We start from the raw sequence: 20,336 nt of genomic DNA, 5'->3' as shown, positions 1-20,336 counted from the left end.
TGAAAATTTGTGTGTGAAATGAAAAGTTCTGAAAAAAATTGATTTGTAAGGGGCAAAAGTTTCCTTTCTACATTGTTGATTGAAAGTAAATGAAATATTTAGATATTCCCCAATTGAAATATTTCATTTTGGTTTCTTGAACTGACCTGAAACAAAACATTTTGGGTCAGTTCAACATTAAGCTGCGTTTCCTAATAGTGGTACACTACCTCACTGGAGTTGAAGTTTAGACCCCCATGCTCTCCTATTGGCTTGGTTCCTGGCAGGACTACATCTCCCATCATGCAAAACAGTAGCCTTTCAGATCAAGCAACATGGTGCATCATGGGCACCACATGATTGTGGGTGCATTTGAGAAATGTGGTCCCACCAAGGGCACTGGCCCAAAAGGAAGAATGGGAGCATCAGACAATGCAAACTACAACTCCCATGAGCCAATACACTACACTAGGAAAATGCAGTTTAATGCTGAACTGACTTGAAAAGATATTTTGTATCAGTTCAACAAACTGAAATGTTTTGTTTTGTTTTCTTCTGATGGGAGAACTGAAAAATTGTGGCAAAATGTTGCAGAAACTGCATTTTACACTGAAAAATCGTTCCAACAGAAATTCCTGACTGCTTCTAGTTGATGGTATTCTATATATCCAATTTATCTAATGATCATGCACTGAAGAGATTCATACTAATCAGTTATTTAACAGAGGGGGTTTTCTAATAAAGGGGACACAGAAGTTTACTCAGTACATTTGGGGATGCTTTGTGGAGGCCTTGAAAAGGCAGGAAGTTGCCTAATATGGGCGGTCTCTTGTATAGGTATCTATTGCTCTCTCTAAGCATTCATAAGGTATCATTCACTGAGATATCTAGGTGCTAGAACAGGGAATTAAAAGACATGAATGTTCTAAAAAGAAACTCTGGAAGTGTGTGTGTGTGTGTGTGAGAATGTGCCTGAAGAAACTTCTGCCTCTGATAGAATTTGAGCAGTGTTGTCTCTCATCCTTGTGGGAAAGCCAGCACATAAGGATTTTATCTCACATTTTTTCCTAAACACTCTTAGGCTTGGGCTCACTCTGACCACTTCTGGCAGGAGATTCTATAATGTAGGGTCTTGCCCAAGAGCTACCCTGTCTACAGTTCTTGACAGACTTCACTTATTTATCAAGCCATTCTGCTCTCATCATGGTATCCAAGGCCCACTTACACTTCCATGCCACAGCAATGAGCACACATATATCTTAATAGTTGCATCATGCCTGAAGAGTATCGCTTTCTTGGTGGGTCATGGCCTCCCACGATTCGCTGTTTTTCAAGGGAACTGTCTGAATTGAGAGTGAAACTCACATGCACAGAAGACAGAACTTCCTTGGTGACTGGAACCTGTCACAGAGGACATCAAAGTGACCAAGAACCTCCAAGCCTTTAGAGCAAAATGGAAACTGCATTTCTTTAACTAGCCTTCCCACAATAATAGAGGCAAAATATAGACCAGTCCCTGTTGAATAAAGGGAAGATGAGAGAAAAAATTATATATTGAGGGCTGGATGAAGGCATAGGTAACTAGGCATGTGACTAGGGCCCAATTCATAGTGGGGGACAGCCTGAGAGTTATTTGAACCCCCATGCACCAGGTCACAATGTCATTCACTCAAATTTGGCCCTGCCACACGCCCTCACCCCCTCAGTGGGTAGGGGGGTGACCAGCACTGCTCCTCCTCACCCTGCCATGGGGCTTGCTCCTGCACCAGGGTTCCCCCGGGAGCCTACCAGGCCTCACCCCACTTCCAGCAGCCTGTATCTCCTCTGCTTTACCAGTAGGATTTGCTCAGAGACATCATAAAGATCTTCTACAAGTATGGGGAGCTGCCATGAAAGCCTGCACAGGGGAGCTGTCCAGGAGAGGGGTGGTGGGGAGCCTTGGGGGGCAGACAGGAGGGAGATTTTCCTAGGGCCCAGCGGTGGGTTAATCCAGCTCTCTCTATATTTTATATGTATTTATATATTTAGCAGGTGCCTGGATGCTACAGTGATGTACAGCGTATAAAAGACAAGACAGACAGAGGAGAATCACGCTCCCTCTCTTTTTTGTAAAATTCCATGTCCTGGAGTTCAAAGGGATCTTGTATTATAAAAGATAAGCTCAAATATAGTAAAGCTAGTCAGAGAGATGTGAGAAGTGGTTTCTGAGAAAACGTGATGCTCTCATTTCATCTGGCTGTGCTAGATAGATCAAGCAAAGGGATAAGAGCTGACCATATGATTTCTTTCCTGTAATTGCTAATTCTCTTAAGGATAAACGTTTAAGCTAAAAATAGTGTTGTGTCATGCGGATACTGTGGAAATCTTTTTAGGTTACCATTTTGCTGTTGTATGCTATAACCCTGCTCTTGTCTGAATCTGTACTATGCATGGTATGATTTATGCCATCGGTGACTGGCTCTATTCTGAAGGAACTCTCTAACTGAAAGACATTATCTAAAAGCAGACCAGTGCTAACTCATTGGGGGGCCCTAAGCAGGAATATTTTCCCCCACCAATACTAAGACAGGCAAGTTCTTATAATAAAAAGCTAATAGGCCTTGAGCTGCTCGGGACCCTAAGCAAGTGATTAGTCTGTTTATGCCTAGCACCGGCTCTGTCTAAAAGTAATCCTACAAATGTTCTGTGACCATAAAACAGGGACAGAACTGGTGACCAAACAAAAAAGGCACAGACAAAGTGACAAATTTTCAAAGCAGAGTGCAAAGGTTGCTCCCACAAAAATGTAAGGATGCAAAATAAATTATGTGAAAACAGAAAGGCACACAGTTTGAGAAAGACACCCAGTTTGGTGCAGAAATTCCTATTTCTGAGAACAGAATGAATGCATGCACATTTTTAGCAGATGCATTCACTGCTTTGAAAATCTCCCTAGAGAGGTTAGATGGCAGCACCAGATTCAATAAAAGTTGTGTTTGTGTGTAAATTATTAGCAATCCCTTGGTTTCCCACAGTCCCAAAATGCAATTTGCTTGAGAGTCAAGTTAATTGAAAGACCCTTTGCAACCTGCTGCCAGAAGTCTTAACTTGCAATAGTAAACACACAATCAGGGCACTTTTATTTTGAAAAACCTTCATAAGCCATCTGTTAGTAATTGAAGTGTCTATGCAAGTGACAGAAAGTGCAGCATAACTGGCTGTGAGCAATTTACATTTATAGCCTCTCCTATCTCCCCATAGGATTCAGTGTGAGTTACACCCACACTTCTCTCAACGTTTGCTATTTTTTTTTGTTTTTCTACCATTCCTCTTGTATTATTATTTCTGTTGGTGCCCAAAACAGGACATGCGGTCCATGACCCTTGGAACTTGTCATCTAAATTAACCATGATATAACGAGGGGGTATAAAGACAATAATGGGGAAGGAGGGAGAATGGACGGTAATATCAGGAAAACTGTATGGTAACTCAGCAAGGGCTAGTGCATCTCATGGTGTAGTAAACAGGGTATGTTTTTGCTTTAGTTGGTAGAGGGTTTCATTCCCTCATCTCCAATGCAATGTCTTTCTTGGCTAGTTTTGTGTAGCCATCACTGCAGAGGTGAGTCTTAAGGAAGGAAATGACTGAAGAGAGAGTGAGGGCCTTGAGATTCAGCTCAAGCAGCGCATTCCCTGAAGAAAGAGAAGGGAATAAAAAGGGCAGAGAAGTTTGTGGGAGAAGCAGATAATAGACTCATTGGCTAGGTCTTCACTGACGATGGCAAATTCGCCGCCGTCAGATCAATGTCTCTGGATCAACTGAGAGGTCAGTGAAGACCTCCTCAGTCAATCCAGAAATCGACATACTAAGACCACCTTCTCAAGTGGCGTAGCGCTGCGTTGATGGGAACATGGTTCCCGTCGGCGCGGTGCAGTGAAGACGGTGCACAGAACAGAAGCAGAGAAGTCGACGGGAGTTACACAAGTTTTCTGCGTAGCTTGCGTAACTCTGGTCGGCTGCCGCCTTATCTCTGAGGTAAGTGAAGACAAGCCCATAGACTTTAAGGTCAGAGGGACCATCATCTAATTTGACCTCCTACACATTGCAGGACACAGAACCTCACCCACCCACTCCTGTAATAGACTCATAACATCTGACTGAGTTACTGAAGTTTTCAAATCATGATTTAAAGACTTCAGGTTACAGAGAATCCACCATTTACACTAGTTTATATCTGCAAGGGACCTGTGCCCCATGCTGCAGAGGAAGGCAAAAAAACCCACCCAAAACCCGGGTCTCTGCCAATCTGACCTGGGGGAAAATTCCTTCCTGATCCCAAATATGGTGATCAGTTAGACTCTGAACATGTGTGCAAGACCTACCAGCCAGACACCTGGGAAATAATTCTACACAGTAACTCAAAGCCCTCCCCATCTAGTGTCCCATCATTAATAGTTATCAAGAATATGCCTTTTGCTTCACCAGCAAGTCCAAAGGGGCAATGTGAAGAAACAGTGTCAACTAAGAGTAAGATTACTTAGACTGAAAACTCTTTGCAGCTTCACTCTTTTATTTGTTTGTACAATGCCTTGCACAACAGGCCATAGGTAATCTAAATAATAACAGGTGGAGGGCAATTATGTAAGGTCTGCAAATTGACGAGGAGAAGCTTAAACTTGATACAGTAAAGAACGGGTTGGCCCTGGAGTAATTCAAAGACTGTCAGATCAAGGGGGAAACAACAAGATCTTAATGGCAACATTTTGAATGGCCTGAAGGGGAAATGCTAGTGTCAGGGAGACTATAGCGAAGGAGACTGCAGTTCTCAAGATGTGAAATGAGAAGGGCAGTGGATGAGAATTTTTGCTGCATGGAGAAATAGAAAAGGTGAGATTTTGGAGATGTTGTGGATAAGAAGCAACAGGATCTGGATACAATCTGGATGTCAGGAGCAAGGGAGAGGGAAGAATCAAAGAATCAAACTTGAAAGAGAGAGTTGATGGTGGTGGAGTTGGCTACAGTGAGAGAGAATGGGGGAATGGATGACGTTTGAATCTCAGACACCCAGATACCAAGTTGAAGAGGGCTTTATAAGTACCTAGGTAGATCAGACAGATAGATTGTTCAGTTTTAGCTGTTTTAGGCCAGATCCTCTCTTTCACCAGAACTCCGTCAGCAATTAGGGAGATGAAGGACAATAAGGGTTACATCTCCCTTATACTTGATCTCCCCAGACCCAATGCCACTTAGAATTGCCTGACAACTGTAAGTTTTGTCACTGACAGATGGTCCTTGTCATAATGGTGAAGGATTGTCATAACAGAACTCCCCATCATCGTCTTCCTTTTGTCCCCCATCATATGCCCTACATTGGAGGGTGCAGATATGTGTGGAGACCAGATCTAACAGTGTTACACTAGTCAGAGAAATTCACTGGAGGAATTCTCTGCTGGGACTATGTGGATATATTACAGCCACTTCTGCCACCTGAATGGAGTAGAGGGGTCATAAGAATCCAGCTCTTGAAATGATATCTTGCCATCAACTTAACAAGCTTGTTAAGTGGCTGAAAATAAAAGAGGTAAGGGATTCTAGGTGTGGCAATATATTTACATGTTAGCCTTGTACCTCTAACGTCCTGAGTTCAGAGCTCATTATAGGTCATAAGTGAAAATGCATTTGATTGTCTCATTCTAGTCTATAGTGGAGTTTTCTCACATTACAAATTTCCTATGCAATATGGTATGACTAACAGTTTCTGCTCAAGAGGTTCAGGATAGGAACAGTGGAGGTGGTGTATTTGGGACTGAGATGTACTGGCAGAGCTGTGTGGGAAAAGCTTATGCACCAAGTTATCCGACTACTCTTTGATTTTCATGAGCAACAAAAATCACATAACAGCGAGAGTCCTGCGGCACCTTAAAGACTAATACATTTATTTGGGCATATGCTTTCGTGGGCAGAAACCAACTTCGTCGGATGCATGAAGTGGAAACTTCAGTTTGGTAGGTATATATACACATTCAAGGATGGATGAGTTACATCACAGCAAGGAGGGCAAGTGTTAACAAGGTAAAGAGTGGATGAGGCCATTCACAAAAGCTGATGAGAAGGTGTGAATGTCAAAAGAGGGAACATTATTTTTTGTAGTGGGCTAACCACTCCCTGTCTCTATTCAGACCTAGTCTGATAGTGTCAATTTTGCATACGAGTTCCATCTCTGCAGTTTCATGCTGGAGTTTGTTTTTGAAGTTTTTTTGTTGAAATATGGCAACTTTCAAGTCTGTTACTGAGTGTCCAGGGAGATTGAAGTGTTCTCCTACAGCTTTTTGAATGTTACCATTCCTGATGTCTGATTTGTGTCCGTTTATTCTTTATGCAAAAGAACATCAGAGATGTTGATTTAAATGGATTTGCATTCTACCTTTCCTCAAGTTTTTCCTCATCAAGGAAGATCAAGTCAGGCTTGCTGAACATGACAGTTATTTCAGAATCACAAAATAGCTGATCATTTCTAAAGATCTCTCTCTCACTGATACTCAGTCCCCAATATCTAAAGCCCTTTTATAATTAGATGGAACAGAGGCACAAAGTAATCATCTCATCAAATTCTGATATAATATCAATACATTATAACATTGCCTTGCTGTTAAATCCCTTCTTCTGTCCAAGAAGTATGGTAGGAAATGGGGTGTAACCAGTTCCCCTATGTTGCGAGTCCTCTATCTCAGTGGGAGGAAGGGAAATGGAACTAAGGGGTAGATTTCCAAAGTGCACTTGAGGTTGCAAAATAGTACATATATAATCATAGCAGTATTAGCAGAGCTTGTTGAAACAATTCTTAATAGAACAGTTTTCCATCAACAAATGCAGTTTCATCAGAATTGAAATGTTTTACGGGAAGATGTGGATTTTGACAACATTTTTAAATGGGGAAGAGTGAAAACATTTTGTTTCAACAATGTCAAAAATGAATATTAATAGTGTTTTTGATTAATTGTTTTGTCTTTTATATCACATTAAATTAGCTGCGGTTATTAGAATTTTATTAAATATAATATTAACGTATTATATAATAGAATATTATATTATAATTATAATTGCAGTTAATAACGGCAGTATTATATGTACATAATATTAAATAGAATACAATTTAGAAATATAATATCTTAACATTAATATTTTAATATAAAAGTCAAAATGAAATTAATTGAAATGACACCGTTGTTCAGCACTGCTGAAATGAAGTATTTCCATGGTCCCCAATCAAAAACTTTCAGATATTTTGTGTCACAGGAAATTTTTGAAATTTCAGCTTTTTGTTCTGATTCAGAATGAAAAACAAAAATTGAGATGTCAGAATTCCCATGAATGAAAATTCTGGTTCCTGACCAGCTCTGAGGATTAACAGTTGCAATAGGCACTTTGGCTATGCTGCTGAAAATAACCCAAGATTCTGGGTGCACGGTACTGCATGGCTATACACACTTAACATGTGCTCTTTCAACAGCTATCCGGCGATGGCCAGCTAGTAGAAAACAAGGTGAACACACTTATAAAATATACTAGTATTCTAACGCAAAGGTTCCAAACACTCTAGTAACATTCCCCCACGTCCCCATATTTTCTCACCGTCTGCTTCATACATAAGTGACAGCAAAATATACATTTCTAGGACTATGTCATCTACAATATCTATGCTATCTACTCAGATCAGGTGAAACATGTTCATACAGTAAATGTTACTAAAAAAATATCCCCTAATATTTACTTCTCCTCTGTGCAGTATTTGCTCAGGTCTAGATTGTGGAATATATGCTATTGTCCTGTGTGAGGGACAGTGTGAAGCATCATAGGAGCACTGTGGAGATTGTGCTTTAGGCAGACAGAATCTCTCTTGGGGCTGCTCCATGCATGAAAGTTGTATATATACACACCATCTCACAGTTTACCTAACTGCTGGTGCAGGTTGCCCCACTTAGGCCAGGTCTACACTAGATAAGTTTTAGCAATGTCACCACACCGGTATACCTATACTAGCAAACTCTCTTAGGGTATGTCTACACTGATGGAGGAAAAGTCGCCGCCGTCAGATCAACCTATCTGGATCGACTGAGCAGTCAGTGAAGACCCACTCAGTCGATCGAGAAGTCGATGCAGTAAAACCACCCCTTCAAGTGGCGTAGCGCTGCGTCAACAGGAACACGGTTCCCGTCAGCGCAGTGCAGTGAAGATGCCACGCAGAAGGGAAGCACGGCAAGCTACTCTGTGTAACTCCAGTTGACTGCTGCCGAATCGCCTGGTAAGTGTAGACCAGGGCTTAGTGTAGACACAGCTTATATCAGCAAAAAAAGTACTTTTGCCATATAGCTTATACCAGTTCCCTGAGCAAAATAAGCTATATCAGCAAAATCACTTTTATGCTGTTATACCCAGTGGCACTTGCAGCCCTCCATGTTACACACCACTATTTACCATTGGCAGGGGTGGCGCTAGGGTTGCCACCTGGCCAGTTTTTCCTGTGTTGCCAGTTGCTGGTTTCTTGTTGCAGTGTTTTGGGTTGTTTTTTTGTTTTTTGTTTTACAACTTTACTATTCTTGCAGCAGGAAACATCACAAATACCCAAATTCAGACAAATACAAATGGGGAGAGAAATGGTAATTACTATTGTATGTATCTAACCATATAGAGATGTAAGTGGTAATGCAATGCCCACAAATTCACAGAGTCCTATGATTCTCTGACTATCTAAAATATTTTTCAACCATTTCATTTATTCATTTAAATTATTTTAAGACTGGGTGGATAAATAACTCAACCTTTCAGCAGTGAACAAACAAAACAAAACAAAACATGCCAGGGCATTCAAAAACTTAACTGGAGAACATATTTTCAATTTGTCTCTGAACTCTGAGGCAATTAAACTCTTTACAGCACATACTGTATGTGTCTAATTGAAATACAAGACAAATAGTGGTTGATTTCTCCTTGATTTTTAAAACTTTACAAAATACATGGTACGAAAAGTGATTAAAACAATTTGTTTAGATAACGTAGAGAATATTCATATGTAAAGATCAGCAGTGCAACTTCCAGAGTGGTTAGCTGGTTGTCCTGATATAATGCAATCCCTGCAGAATGAGGAAGTTGTGCTCATGTAACTGAATAAAACATTTGACTCATTTAGTTCATTGGGGGAAGATCAGAGCATAATTATTTCACAGCCTCCACAGCTTCTGCTGTGCTGTGCCGCATATTTGTGCCATCAAGCGTATGTGTGCTAAAGAAATAAACATCCATCTTTGTGCTCTCTTTCTCTAATTCACTTGAGTCTCTCTGGGAGAAATTCTGGTAAACTCCATGAATCACAGAGGGTCCTGGGAGGAAGGTGTTTAAAATAAAACGCTCAGGTCCTGAGAAGACATTCTGTTGAGTGGGAAAAAAGAAAAGCCCAGGGTAATTTACATGTGTGCTAAATAAATAGACAGTCCCTAGGATGTGAAAGGTCACTGGTGCGAATTTGTAAAAGGGAAGCACAGAGACAACAACAGCTTGGGGGAAATGAAGGCCCATATTAATCTGATAGTCACAATCATGCCCAGATTCTTTACTGACAAGACATACTAGGCAATTCTGTAAGGCTACTATATGGGCCATAGACTGATGAGAAAGTAATTCAGATAGGAGTATTATTTAATCGCCTTCTGCTAAAAACCTCTACCAACTGCTGAGTTGCCAAGGCAAAAGCAGAATCAAGAATGGAACATTAGTTTGAGGCAGCCCTCTCTGAAAGTATGCCACTAAATATAACTTAGTCTCCTGGGATATCACCACATTCGCTGGAATAATGAATTGCAAACTCACTGGGATTGAACCGGCTAGAAGAGCAGAGAAATAGGAGCATCAGAATTTCCTCTGAATAATTCTTGAATATCAGGCAAGGCTACTGACCTGGAGGTCACAGACAGAGAATTGCCTTTGCAAACTAGGCACTTTTCCCATATAGCTAATCATCATCAAGGAAATGGGGGTTCATTAACATTGCTTTCTTTCTGCTGGAAAGCTGAACTAGCGTTGAGGGTTCAATGCTCTGTGTTCTCTTTCCACTGAAGAAAAAAAGAGAATACTGAAGAGTTATTAACAGAGCTGTATACTAAGGAATGGGGGTCTGCACTCAATGCCTCTAGGATGAAAAGTCTTGGGGACTATGAAGGCTCATTGGTTTTCCTTTTTGAGGTCCTCCTTCAACAGTTTAGAGCCCTAGAAGGGCAGTGATACCAATTTCTGATTTCTTATGAAAACTTGAATTCCACCCCTTGTGTCATTCACATCTGCAATGTACTTTGGACTTTAACAGTCAGGCAGGCACTGTAAAGCTCTAGCTCTGATAAATGCAGCTAGTGGTCTAATATTTGATACTTGCCTGTTAAGTCATGGCCAGGCATGACCCCTCAGGGGCAGACAAGGTTTAAATGCATAGCCTGGTAATGGATAATGAAGGGTGAATAACAATTCTAAGAGCCACTGATGAGATCTCAGAAACCTCTCTGAGTGATGCCACTTGCCTATTGATTGCATTTTAAGAATAGCCAGAGAATCAGCAGGGAGAGCTGCATTAGAGAACTCAAACACCATGGGAAACAGGAAAATGAGGAATCCTTGGAACCAGAGGTCTTGGTTGAAAATGAATGATGTGACTGGACATATATATATATATATATATATAAAGCTAAATTCTCTGCTCTCTATCCAAGGCATTGTTTGGGCTTCACCTGACATAAGGAAATCCTCATGTGGTGTACAGCTGGGTTCAAATGTGCTGGATGTTAGTTATATTAAACTTTCATTGCAGATGCAAAAAATTACGTGATTAGCTAGTTTTCTAACCAGAAACCAGTCATCATCAGATATGTTAACTGGAGAGTGACTTTCAGAAATCCATCTTGCTGCTAAATACATCATTTCAGAACAGAATATAATTTCTTAGGTACTATCTCTTCTGGGGACTGCTTACCTCTCTGTAAAGCATCTAGTACAATGAGGCACCTGTCCTATTCTGGGCTTCTGGGCAATACTATAATAGAATTATTAAATAATGATAGCATTGCAGGCCACCATGATACATAGAAATAAATAAAGTTAATTTAATTCCTTTTGCAGATTTTACTTCTGCTCTTTCCCTTTAACACTGACTCAGAAGCAGGTGAGCTAAGGATTGGCTAGTTCCATTACATATTAATTTTTTTTTTTTAAAACATTTTCCAAGAATGCACCTTTGCATCAGAACAAAAGTGGTTGTATTTTATTTTTGCATTTTTACCGGATTACAGTTGACCTTTTTTTTGTATAAATAGAATAAAGTGTTTTTGAAAATGAAAGAGTTTGACAAAGGGTGCTGATTAATATCTTCAGACTTGACACCTTGGCAACTTGATTTTATGTGTAAAAGGAGCTGTTGCAGAAGTGCTAATTTTTCATGTCTTGATCTGGATTTTAAACTCTTCATCATTCAGTTCAAGAATGTCCTTTCGTACATCTCATTCATCTTTGCTTATACACTTTGATAAAGGGGACTGCTAATCTGCATTATACAATAATCAGGGGAATAATTTATGATTCACTAAGAGATGAGAAGAATATTTGGAAAATAGAAGGTAAATAAATCCATAAAATTGTAATTGCTGCATTTTGTTTTGCCACAGTAACACATTTCACACAAGCCTTTTCTTATGCAACAGAATGTCTCTGTAACTAATTTGTTCAGTTTACCTACAACCAGCATGACAGAGTTGATTTAATATGGAATGAGGAGGGTATCTCAACCACTTATGCTGCTGGAATAAAGCCCTCTTTATAATCTGTAACAGAATCCAAAACTCCTCCATTTTCTTTATAATTAATTTCTTCCTCTTATTATGACTCTTGAAAAAATGATGGTTCTAAAGAGAGATGTGCAAAACAATTGACTTGAACCTAAAATGCACTAGGAACATTTTTCCATCAAAGATGGATGCATACTTTTTCTCTTTCTGGATATTCAAACATTTTGATGCTGAAGTTTATCAGAGTAATTCACATTCAGTTTGTGTTTGCTGTGGGGAAAAATATTCACATGGGGAAAGCCACATGGCACTGACTGCCCACAATAAACATAGCCATTGGTCCCAGGCAAATGAAATACCACGTTTTCTCATCATAGCACAAGGCAGGTAAGTAGATTTTGTGCCTGGACTGATACATGTTAACAACAGTTTTGCAAGTCTAGGAGTATACCGATAATACATCTCAGTTGGGGCAGTCTCTTGGTAGTAATGTAAGTATAGGAAGAAGCATATTATGATTTTCCAATTCCTACCTGACTTTTCATGGCTGACTATTAGGAAAAGCTGTTTTACTGGTAAGCTGAACAAATACTAGTATGGCCTAGAGTCACTGAGAGGCAGTTTCACAATACCATTTTTATGGAGTCAGTTTTCAGTTGTGCTTGGCTGGCAGGAGTTGACTTGGTTCAAATTCTATTATATAAATGTTGTCATATTGTTTTAAACCTAAAAGGTCTTGCATGCCATTTTTATTTACTCCGTCACCGTACTCTAACACGATAAACAGTCTGTAGAGTCTGTGCTAATTGCATTTTCTTGATAATTTTCAAAAACTGGATGAACCAGCCTTTCAAAAAAAATTTTTTTTTCTAAATGATTGACCTGTGGGAATTGAATATGTAAAAACACAGTACAGAGATAAGCAGCACTGATATGGAACCAGTAGTTAATACAGCCTCAGTGATCATGATTGTGGTTGAGGTTCTCAGAGAACCGGGCACTCAATGAAGGAGCAAAGCACTGGGAGTATTGGCTAAATCCCTTAATCTGACTGTCTCAGTTTCCCTTGAATTTTAAAATGGGGGAAAGGGTAGCTGTGAGGATTAAGATGTTAATGATTGCACATAGCTTTGAGTAAGTGAAGTGCTAATTATTTATGGATCAATATCATGCTTTGTATATCTGCAGTAATAAAATTCTAAATTAACTATTGTTTTGGGGCAGTACAGTTCTGTCACTTTTATTGGTATCACAGTAAAATCCTTGTGTACAAGCTTTGTCAGGGGGTGGGAGTGAGATTATTTTTAAATACAATGTAAATAAATCTGTAAAAGGGTAAAGGCACATGGGAAATTTTTCTCCCATTTTTAATCAACAAACATTAAAAATCACTAACACAAAATTAAATCACTGTGAATCACTGATCTCTGGTATAGCATAATCCCATTGGGTTAAATTCAGTCTTTATTTACAGCTAGGCAACCCAAACAATAACCGAAGAGAATCTAGAGAAAATAATTAATAATTAGGCCTTTTATCCCATCTGGTATTTCAACTTTCAGTGTCTCCACGATTAGATGTTACCTTTAGGCTAAGGCTCCTATGCTGTTGGAGGCATCTGCTAGCACTACTTTGGCTTCAGTGATTTTAGCTGCCTTCTAGCCCCTCTGCCTTGTCCTCTAGAGCAGAAACCCATCTGAACTTAATTCATACGTACATGAATTCATGTTCATGTACATTTCTGTTGATATGTACCCAGACCTCATATACAAACAGGAAAATTGAACATGCTCCACATTGAGTAACCTTGGATTATTCAACAAGAGTTAATTGGAAGAAGTGAGAGAAGAATTTGGCCCTAGAAGTAATTGCATGTGTTATCCAGGGATTAAGTTTTATGCAGGTGGAAAGAAAATAGACCCCATTCACATTTACAAATAAGGGCCCTTACCAATACTCTGATAATATAAATGGGCCTTAAAATGATTGTAACTACAACTTATTCCCACAGGAAAATGAGATGCAGGTCTGATTTGTTCTCTTTGCTTTGTCCTCTTTTCTAGTTTGTTGATCAAGAGCAGAGTGCTGTATAATAAAGCACCTTGTGATGGGACAATTGAGAAAATGAGACTATCAACATCATTAGGGAGACACGGAAAGTCAGGCAATATCTTTTATTGGACCAACTTTTATTGATGGAAGGCACAAGCTTTCAAGCTGCAAGCTCTTCTTCAGGTTGGCGACGTTTGAAAGCTGGTCTTTTCTAGAAGTTGGTCCAATAAAAGGTATTACCCCTCTGATCTTCTCTTTCTCATATCTAGGCACCCATGGCTACAACAACACTGCAAAGAACTTTAGGTTCATTCAGCTATGGTTGGGATAGCATGAAAACAACAAAACAAAAATAATAGTTACAGCCTCATTGTACTTGGTTAATATGTTAGTGTCAGAATGTTTCCTGAAATGATTAAAATATTAATAAACAGTGAAAGGTCTGAAGTTCTAGAGATCTTTGTTTGTCAATTATGCTTGCAGCTTTCACAACATGAACTACAGCACTACTGTTTATAGATATAAACCACTTGATTTAAACAAGAGCATGTGCAGTAAATTACCCATTGCCCTTAGCTTGATGACTACCTACTTTCCTCAGCTGCTTCTGCTCTGAATTACCTGCCAAGAGACAAAACAAAACATTGAATCATAGTACAGTACACTTTAGTTTGAATTTCTCGCACTGCTCCATACATAACATAGTATTCGGTCATGCCACATTTTTTTTTTAATTTTACACAGTAAAAGAAACAACAGTTATAGCGAAACAAGCCACAGCATGCCAAAAGGAACAAACAAAAATCATATATGTCAGATAATTACTCTTAATGCAAACATGAAATGGCTGACTCCATTTATTGCTGCCAATGATAAAAAACCCTGTACTATTTTGAATGAATGGCAAACATGTTTTTGACTGCTTGAGGTAGCCTCACGGATTCCAGTATAGCACATCTCAATTTCTAGTTCAGACAAATGAGAAATAAAAACAAAGCAAGAACCCAGTGTACAGAGAAAAGCCATCCCCTTCATTGTTCTGCTTCCAATGAGGTGGAAGGTATTAGAAAATTAATTAAGGAACATATTGGAGAATCCACAAAAATAGCACTGGAGACTCAGGGCCACATTCTTGGCCTTGTTTCAGCCCTTTTGTTCCCATCTGGCAGCACAAAGGAGCCATAAAGCCAATTTAACCAGTCTCTTAAGCATTGTCATGTCATGGCGGAACATCCAGACGATAAAGAGCCAGTATAGTCAACTCCACTGTGTCTCTCCTTTGCCCCTCATGGTGTACAGGGGCATGGACAGGGAAAATGGGGGGCTGCTCTGGTAGTACACAGCTGCTGGAATAGCCTTTTGGGTCTATGAGCTGCTAGATGCAATTTACAGCAGATCTACTATTAGTAGTGTCCCCAGTTAGATATCAGACACAATCCAGGAGATTTAAACAGACTTTTATTACAGCTTTTCTGAGGTTGTGAGGCCTGCACCTCAGTTGGATTCAGCTGATTCACTTCCTGGTGTGTACCACTGCTGGGTCTACTGAAGGCAGGCTCTAAGTTGCTTTGGGAGCTGATTCAGCTTCCATGGCTCCAGAACTGGAGGAATGCAAAGATGGCATAAAACCCCCTTTGCACTCTTCTGGGTCCTGTGATGGTAGCAGAATCAAGGGGCCAAAGTCTTACAAATAAAAGACACACGGGGCCTCATCATCTTCTCATGTTGGTTGTATATACAGTGAACTTAATTCAGAACTCATTGATATCTGAGTTTTACAGAGGGGTAATTCCATTGCTTCAAATGGAGATCCTCCCGATTCATCCTAATGTAATGGAGATCAGAATCAGGGTCCATATAGTTCTATTGACTTCCACGGAGTTATTTCTGATTTGCTCATGAGTAAATAAAAGGAGAACCAGGCCCATACAACATATGAATATTCAAAATGAAGTTATTGTGATATCAATTGTTTGACTAATTCTTAAATACCAAGAAACTCAAGGACAGAGCTAAAATTCCATCATAGATTCATAGAGCTGTAGGGCTGTAAGAGACCTGGAGAAGTCATTAAGTCCAGTCCCCTACACTGAGGCAGAACCAAGTAAACCTAGGTCATCCCTGACAGATGTTTGTCCAATCTGTTCTTAAAATCTGCCAGTGACAAGTCTTCCACGGCCTCTTTAGGTAGCAAGTTCTAGTGCTTAACTATCCTTATACTTAGAAAGATTTCCTAATATCTAATTGAAATCCCCCATGTTGTACAGTCAGCCCATTACTTCTTGTCCTACCATCAGTGGACATGGAGAACAATTGATAGCGGTCTTCTATATTTGAAGACTTAGCAGCTTCCCACCTCAGTCTTCTTTTCTCATGACTAAATATGCTAGGTTTTCTGAATTGTCTATCATTTTTGTTGGTCTCTTCTTGATGCTCTCCAATTGTCCAAGTCTTTCCTAAAGTGTGGCACCCAAAACTGGACACAGCTGAGGCCTCACCAGGGCTTATTAGAGTGGACAATTACTGCCAGTGTCTTACATACAACACTCCTATTAATACACCCCAGAATTATATTAGCTTTTTTTGCAACTGCATCACATTGCCGACTCATTTTCAATTTGTGATCCACTATAATCTCTAAATCCTTTTAAACTAGCCAGTTATTCCCCATTTTGTACTTGTGCATTTGATTTTTCCTTCCTAAGTGAAGTATTTTGCACTTGTCTTTATTGAATTTCATCTTATTGATTTCAGACCAATTCTACAATTTGTCAAGGTCCTTTGAATTCTAATCCTGTCCTCCAAAGTGCTTGTAATCCCTCCCATCTTGGTGTCTGCAAATTTTATAGACGTACGCTCCACTCCATTATCCAAGTCATTAATGAAAGTATTGACTAGTACTGGATCCAGGACTGATTCCTAAAGAAACCCACTAGATATATCCTCCCATTTTGACAGCAAACCATTGATAACTACTCTTTGAGTATGGTCTTTCAACCATTTGTGCACTCGCCTTGTAATAATTTTATTAGACTGCATTGCCCTAGCTTGTTTATGAGAAGGTCATGTGGGATTGTATCAAAAGCCTTACTAAAATCAAGATATATTACATGTATTGCTTTCCCCCTATTCACCAGGCCAGTAATCCAGTCAAAAAAGGAAAATAGGTTGGATTGGCATGATTTGTTCTTAATCAATCTATTCTGGCTATTACTTGTAAATCCATTATGAATTCATCCTATCACGCACAGGGTTTGTAGCACTTTTGAAATTAAAGAACAGCAAGTTTGTAGATCCTGATGTTACTGAGATCTCACCACAGTGAGAGTTCAACACTAGCACTGAATTTCCATACTTTTCTGGGTTAAAGTCAGTTTCCTGATGTACTTGTTTAACTGCTTGTTTTTTATGACAGCGTCAGAAAGAGAGTGACAGAGAGTGTGTAATTTGAAGTCTATTCTGACGTATAACACTTGGGAGTCTAACATGAGAACATCTTCCAGGATTGGTGAGAGGGTAGTCTGTAATGGTCCAGATTCTTCTTGCTAATTCAGTCTGTTAATTATGGCTAAAGAATTACCAACTCACCCCATACGATGTTATAGTTTAAAATAATCTGTTTGTGAAATATAACCTTTGGGCCAAATTCTTTTCTTGTGTAAGTCATTTGAGCACCATTGATTTCAGTGGAGTTGTATTGGCTTACACCTGTTTTGACTGTTGCCCTTTATCTCTAATCCTTCCTTGAAGAATTAGAAGAAGTAACTAGAATGAGTATTTTCACTTCTAATTTGTCAGTTAATTTTAGTTTATTTCCCCAAGGCTTGCCATGCTGTAGGGTGATGTCTTTTAGGGTTTCAGAGCTGCAGCAACAGAAGACGTTCCAGAGTGCTATTATTGGCTAGTTAAACTGTGAAAAGCTGCAGAAAAGGGAACAGACAAAAAAAGTTTGACTTTTCACAGTTCTAAGGCAGCAGCTTGTCAGCTATGGCATGAACTTCCCTTTGCAGTATTCTTCATGGGCTAGATGAGAGGAAAGTCTATTCTGGGAACAGTGTTCTCTTAGCTTTCTGTATTGAATTTCCAAGAAAGCTGATGCCCACAAAAAAAAAAAAAAAAATTCTAAAGCAACCAATGAGAAATAGTGGCCTTTCCCCTTTGGTAGAAGTAGAACTGAAAATTCAACTTATTGAAAATGTTTGCAACACAAACAGACTGTGAAGAAAAGGTAGAAGGAGCTGAGCATCTGGCCTGAAGACTAAAGAAAGGCTTGGTACAAGTTTTACTCTAGGTACAGTAGAACTGACCTACAATGAACCTTGATGTACATTGACACCTCTCTGAAGTCGCACACAAAGAACTCAGCAAAACTGGCCAGCCTTTACCGCTCAATAAAAAGGAAACAAAGATTATATTGAAAACAAAGGGGCAATTTTGTTGTCTTTACTCAGCAGCTGGATGAAGTCCCTCCTGTTGAGGAAATTTTGTTATTTGGTAGATAAAAATCACTCAGATTTAGACTGACCTGTTTGCATCTCAGAGGGAAGGGCAACAGCTTGAGAAGCTGAGTCTGGTGTGCCAGTTTTGAGTAGCATTTTTCACTGAAGAGATGAGGTGCTCAGGGAAGTTTATGCCACATTCTGTGCTCTGGACCCACGTCCTAAATCCATTATGTACCGAAATTTCCCCAAGTTGCCCCACAACTAAGAAGCTGCTCAGAGCCATAGCTCAAGCTGAAACTCTGAAGGCTCCTAAATGGGATTTTTAAACTAGGTAGGGGAACCCCTCTGTTGCCAGTGGGGCCCAATCCTGTAGGTGTGCTCTGAGCATGCCTACGACTTGATATGTCTTAAACTCCACAGTAGGAGGCTAGACACAGACCAAGGATAAGGGTGTGGGGGGAATGGCACAGCATCCACAGAAAAGACAGCCAGGGGCACATGGAAGTGAAGAACAAGCACAAGAGAGGTATTGAGCCAGTGAGCGACGGTTTTGGCTGGTCGGGCATAGGCTACGTAAGTGGCTGACTTGGCTCAGGTGCCTAACTCCAGGAGAATATTCACTGCTAAGGATCCCAAATGGAGGGAGGTGCCTAGCTCTGACCCATCAGCCAGGTGACCAGGTGTGCTGCTTAGGTGCCCAAGCCCCTCTCACAGCCCTGCCCCTCTTCTGGGCATTTCAGTCCAGGTTAGCTCAGCTGGCCAGCTTCTGAAAATCCCTTTCTTAGGCGCTTAACTACCCAAATGCTCTTTATAGGGAGCCTAGAAGGCACAGAGCTGCCTACCTTGGGGTTTAAAATTTCACTAGGCAATGGACCAACCAAGGGTTAGGTGTTGCTTCATTCAATCAGCAATGCATAAATGTTTTTCCAGAGGAATTTTACAGATCCATCAGAGCTGCTGCTCTTGCCCCAGAGATGCAATAGGATACCCCGTACACTGGCGTATGTGGCTACTGCATCTGTGAACGTAGATGAACCCTCATACCTCTGCAGCATGCCTCAAACTTCCTCTCCAGGGGAAGCTGCTGCAGGGCTCAGCTCGGATATGTGCAGGAATTCCAATATCCTTCTGCATACCCACTCCAGAGTCACTTTTGCTCTATGCTAGAGATCCACACTAGTTCCACTACACAGGGGGCTTTTTGAAGCTCTGGGTGCTGGGTGAATGTCTCCCTTAAACGAAGAGGGGATATCTCTGCACAACAGCATGGATTGCACCACTTCCCTAGCCAGGCTGTGAAGGGAACTTGACCTGTTCCTATGCTGCTTAGAAATGGGGAAGGGACAGCATCACAGCATCAGGGATCTCTGACCATTCCTATTCCTGTAGTGTAGCTTGTATCACCCTCCTCAGACCATCAGGCCAGGTTAGAAAACAATACTAAACATACCTTTTTCAGTCATTTTTCCATTCAAAATTTAATGCAACAGTTTACCTATTTCCAATTTTTATGCATCAACATCGTTCTTGTTATTCATGTTACATTGAGAGTATTTTCTAAAAGGAAACATTTAACTTCCCTACAGCAATGAAATAGGGTTGTCAGATTCATTGGGGAAACTTCAGCAAATTTAGCAGAGGAAGAGCATTTGCTAGATTTAGGAGATCACGTACTCACAGAAGGATGAAGTGGTAGCAATTGATGCAAGTTCATTCTCTCTGTCTATGCCAACACAATTGATTCAGGTGGAATATACCAGCACTCATCCTTGTTGCAAGAAATCAACAGCTTTTCAGAATGGAATGTACCTTTTTAGTTAGAACGCACTTAAAACAGTGAGTGCCAGATTCTCAGCTGGTGTACACGGGTCCAGCTCCAGCTTTGACTTCAATGGAGTTATGCTGATTTATACCTGCTGAGTACTGGCCCAAGGTTTCCAGCCTTACCTACTGCACAAAAGCTGTGCTGCAAAGGGCAGCAGCAGTTGTGTACTATAAGACAATTTTAGAACGTCCTAAAAGTTTGGAAATAAAATGTTCTGAGGCATAAGAGTTTTGCTAT

At 40.2% G+C, this 20,336-nt stretch overlaps 1 long non-coding RNA gene across 2 annotated transcripts in view; it reads right to left on the bottom strand.

The window, feature by feature from the left end:
• Positions 1-20,336, bottom strand: part of LOC137167080 (uncharacterized) — an 89,950-nt gene that overhangs the window by 22,253 nt on the left and 47,361 nt on the right. The window contains exon 3 of one of the 2 annotated variants that reach the window (XR_010923974.1): positions 14,425-14,453. The exons of the other annotated variant lie outside the window; for it this stretch is intronic. This is a non-coding gene — a long non-coding RNA (uncharacterized lncRNA). The remainder of the gene's footprint in view (positions 1-14,424; positions 14,454-20,336) is intronic. 2 annotated transcript variants of the gene reach the window in all.

Source organism: Emydura macquarii, unplaced genomic scaffold (assembly GCF_026122565.2).
Source record: "Emydura macquarii macquarii isolate MOO-44397 ecotype Brisbane River unplaced genomic scaffold, CSIRO-AGI_Emac_v2 contig_2897, whole genome shotgun sequence".
Classification (NCBI taxonomy): domain Eukaryota; kingdom Metazoa; phylum Chordata; order Testudines; family Chelidae; genus Emydura; species Emydura macquarii.
This window is presented reverse-complemented; position numbering and strand designations above follow the sequence as displayed.